Raw genomic sequence first — 4,627 nt, forward strand, 5'->3', positions numbered from 1 at the left:
GTCATAGTGATGGCGTGCACTTCCCTTGACTATCATTGGCCAGTTCAGAGAAATCCTGGGCGTGGCCAGAAGCGGCTTGGCTTCCTGGAAGAAGCCTTGCTGAGCACATGGCCAAGGTAAGATAGAGGGCATAGCCCTTACCCTGGGGCAAGGTGGAGGGCGTAGTCCTTGCCCTTTCAACTGGCGGTTGGTAAGAGTAGAAGGGGAGCAGTAAAAATGCCTCTGCGTCCCTGCGAAACCCCCACACACTCTGGGCCACAACAAGTAGAAGGGCAACTGAGATGGACCTTAAAGCCTGGAGCGTGGGCTCAGGTGGAGTTGCTACAGGTGAAGGATTCACCTAACTCAGCAGATACTGCAGGCAGGCCTGATGGCATCTGGATGGCTTGGCTTCCTGGCCCTACGGGGCACATTAAGGTTCAACCATGAAATTCCAGCAAAGGTAGTCAGTTACCATTCTTGTTGTGTTTATGCAAACATTAGGACAGTAGATAAATTAATCTTGATTTGGCTTTTTGATAGCCATGGAGGAATTCTAAGAAGAAAAATCCTATTTCAATAGAACTTGTTAAATCTAAAATGGTTTCTTTCCCTTAAGCGTATAGGGATAGTTCAGTTGATAGTTCTGTGTGCCCAGTATGGGCCTCCAGCAATGGTGGAATAGAAATGCAGTCCATCTCATGATTGAGCCGGAAGTTCCAAGACAAAGGAGGGAATGAAAGGGCAAGGACTACGCCCTCAACCTTGCCCCAGGGTATGGGCTACGCCCTCCATCTTACCTTGTCCATGTGCTTGGCAAGGCTTCTTCCCGGAAGCCAAGCCTCTGCTCCGACTTGCGCCTGGCCAATCGGCAGGGCCCACAGTCCTTTCTCCTCCCCTTACCCCAACCCCCTATAAAACCTCGCTCCACACAGAGTTCTCTCTCTCGGCCACTGGGCTACCATTGCATCGGTGAGTGTGGTCGGGGAGCCGAACTGGTTCGAAATGAGGGAGTCTTTGCTTTTGCATCGGACTCGCTGGCTCCCTGTGGGTTCTTGGGAATCTTGAAATCTGGGCACAACACTACCAATAGTCAGTAAGTTATATCTGTTACAGAATTTGCTGAAGAAAATGCCTTAGATAATAATAATTGGATTTAAAATCTCAAAATTGTTGAAACATGGATAAATAGATGTAACTAAAATAAAGGATTTGTAGTGGAGCTTTTTAGTGAGAATTATAGGCATATTGATAGTGGGGGTCCAGTCTCCCAGGGGTAGACTGACTTTGCTCTCTGTTGAAGGAGGGGGTTGGCCGTGTTTCCTGCAGCAGTAACCTTAGATATTATATCTAAGGAATAATGTGGAGGTTTTAAAATTCAAATGGCTACAGGCCAACTTCCAAAGTCTTTGGTAACTTAAACTTTGGAATTTACTGAATTAAATAATAAAAATTATTAAATATCTAGGTATTTTAAAATAACAAAATACTGAAATGTTAATCTGAGTTTGCCTTTTATGAAAAATCTACACTGGGGGGTAGGGGAGGCCAGGGGATTGTCAAGGGCGGGGGGGAAAAAAGGGACACATATGTAATACCCTTTGTAATACTGTAAGTGTGAGGTGGCCCAGAGAAGCGGTGAAGAGAACAAAGAGAACCGAGTGAATCAGAAAGAAAAAGGAGAAGTTTATTTGCGTTCTCGGGCGAGACCCATTAACCCAAAAGGTGGGGCCAGTGAATTTTGCGCCTCCAGGGAGGGAGGGGAATCTTTTTATTCAGGTGTTTGGTGAGGGCAGGGGGCCTGAACTGAGGAAGTCTCCACCGCAGGGATCATCACGGCATTCAACTGAGGAAGTCTCAGCTTCAGGGGGTGGGCGGGATCTTCAAGAAGTCCTTATCTGTGTGGGGGTATGTGAATTCAGGGAGAAGAAGCTGGTATCTGTGTCTGGCACGTTGATCTGTGAGAAATTCCAGGGGAAGTCCATTGTCTCATCACATGTCTGCATGTATCCGAACCTGGGCTCTCTCAGACCTAACAGTAAGCAATAAAAAAAAAAAGAAAAAAATCTAGAGGACAGAATTGAATCTATTAATTAAATATGTCTTGTATTTTTGAAATATATCCTTAAAAATGTGAAGGTATTACTAATCTAAAAAATGCTAAGTATTTAATTTGCCACCTAAAATTTAAGGCTTCTAAGAGTTTAAAGTTCAAATTAAGTTGGGAGGAATCAGATGGTTGTGATAACAAAATGCATAAAGTATAGAAATTTATTTTTGTAAAAATAATTCTTGTATTTTCTCTAGAGAAATTAGTAATTTAAAATATTATAGTCTTTATGTGTACTATGTGTGGTTTAATATAAAAACCAGTTAAAATTTAATTAATATATTTTAGAATAATTACAAAAAGTATATAATATAATCTTTACGTTATGTATATTTGATAGTCTTTCCAAGTTAAATTTCAAGACTTTAACCGAGATATAGCCTTGGGACATTTCAAGGGCCCTGGAATTATTCAAGGATTTATTCTCTCTTCTTAAATATTTATTTTTAAATATATTTTATTGATTTTTTACAGAGAGGAAGGGAGAGGGATAGAGAGTTAGAAACATCAATGAGAGAGAAACATCGATTAGCCGCCTCCTGCACATCTCCCACTGGGGATGGGCCCGCAATCCAGGCACATGCCCTTGACCGGAATCGAACCTGGGACCCTTCAGTCCGCAGGCCAACACTCTATCCACTGAGCCAAACCGGTTTCGGCTTCTTAAATATTTTTGAACTAAATTAGGCTGATCTAATATACTTGAAATCATGTGGGAAGCTTTATCAAATAAGAATTAATAACTACATTCTATTTACATACATAAATTTTAAATGTTATCAAAGTCTCAACTTCTAAGGGAGGACAAGACAAAGTTGCTGAATACTTCTTAAGAAAAACCAGATTAGCCCTAACTGGTTTGGCTCAGTGGATAGAGCGTCGGCCTGCGGAATAAAGGGTCCTAGGTTCAATTCCGGTCAAGGGCATGTACCTTGGTTGCAGGCACATCCCCAGTAGGGGGTGTGCAGGAGGCAGCTGATCAATGTTTCTCTTTCATCGATGTTTCTGACTCTCTACCCCTCTCCCTTACTCTCTGTAAAAAATCAATATAATATATTTTTTAAAAAAAAGAAAAGGAAAACCGGATTATTCAGCAGTGGAATTTTAAAACAGGAGCCCTGACAGCCTGCTCTTTAAATAGGCTAGGGGAGGGGACGGCAGCTGTACTCCATAGGTCAAATGTATAAGTTTGCTTACTTTGCTTTTTTAATAAAGATGCCTACTTTAGTTACTTAATAAATTAGCTTTTATAATATAATCAAGGTCTCATATAAATTCAGTTATATGAGAAGCCAATATTTTTTATAACTAATTGGGTCTAACAAAGGCCAAAGTAAAAATTTGCATATGTATGCAAATGAGCACTAGCCCAAAAGAATGCTGTTTAAAAGTAAATTTTAAGCTTAATAAAAAGGAGAAATTCTAAAACCTCTTCCACTAATATTTTCAAAGTAAACTAAAAGTTATTATTCAAGCATTAAATCTTACCATTAATAAGACACCATAAGTAAAAAGAGAGTTATGTTTACTTGATATGTATGCATTACAGTATTGGCCAGCATCTGAAAAGCAACCGAGTTCATTACTCTGTTTAAAAGAAATAGAAAGTTTTTTTAAAAAAAAACTCCCTAAATGTGGCCTTGAAATTACTCTGGGGAAAAAAAAAAAGGAGATGCCCTTCAAATGTCTGGAAAACTAAAAATAAAAGTCAATGTATTAGGCCTCAAAAAGAAAAGTAAATAATTTGCATTCTGTGTCCCTAACAAAGCCTATGTCAATATACTCAAAGACTGGTAGCAGAAATTCAATTAGTGTCATTTACTGTCCACACCCAAGGACAAATGAAGTTAGAAAATAAGCCTTATTTGAGACTGATTTAAATTGGCAAATTGAAATAAGTGAATATTCAGGGGAATTTAGTTGTACTAGGCAGGAACCTATTCCTGGAGCATTAACTATTTTTTATTGATGGTTCATCGCATAATAAAACGGCTTATCATGCAATGAATTCAGACCAAGTCATCCAGACCAGTCATACATCTGTGCAAAGAATTGAATTAGAAGATATCAAGGCTGCATGGAGAATTTTCAAAAGCCAAAATATTGTATAGCAAGAAAAAAAAATTGTCCCCCTTACATGTTAAAACAAAAAAGGGGGTCCTAACATGTTTGGCTCAGTGGATAGAGCATTGGCCTGCGGACTGAAGGGTCCCAGGTTCGATTCCAGTCAAGGGCATGTACCTTGGTTGTGGGCACATCCCCAGTAGGAGGCGTGCAGTAGGCAGCTGATTGATGTTTCACTCTCATTGATGTTTCTAACTCTCTATACCTCTCCCTTCCTCTCTGTAAAAAAATCAATAAAAATATATTTTCAAAAAATGAGGGAATAGTGGAGTAATCTCCTGTAAGTAAACTATATCAAGCCTTAATTACGTTTAGTTTTTTCACTTTAAAATTTTCACTTGTAATGCTGATGGCAAGACACCCATGAAATTACACTGGTGTCAGAATAAGCCAAAGGAAAACAGCTTGGTAAAA

The sequence above is a fragment of the Myotis daubentonii genome, chromosome 2, assembly GCF_963259705.1.
Source record: "Myotis daubentonii chromosome 2, mMyoDau2.1, whole genome shotgun sequence".
In the NCBI taxonomy this organism is placed as follows: Eukaryota; Metazoa; Chordata; class Mammalia; order Chiroptera; family Vespertilionidae; genus Myotis; species Myotis daubentonii.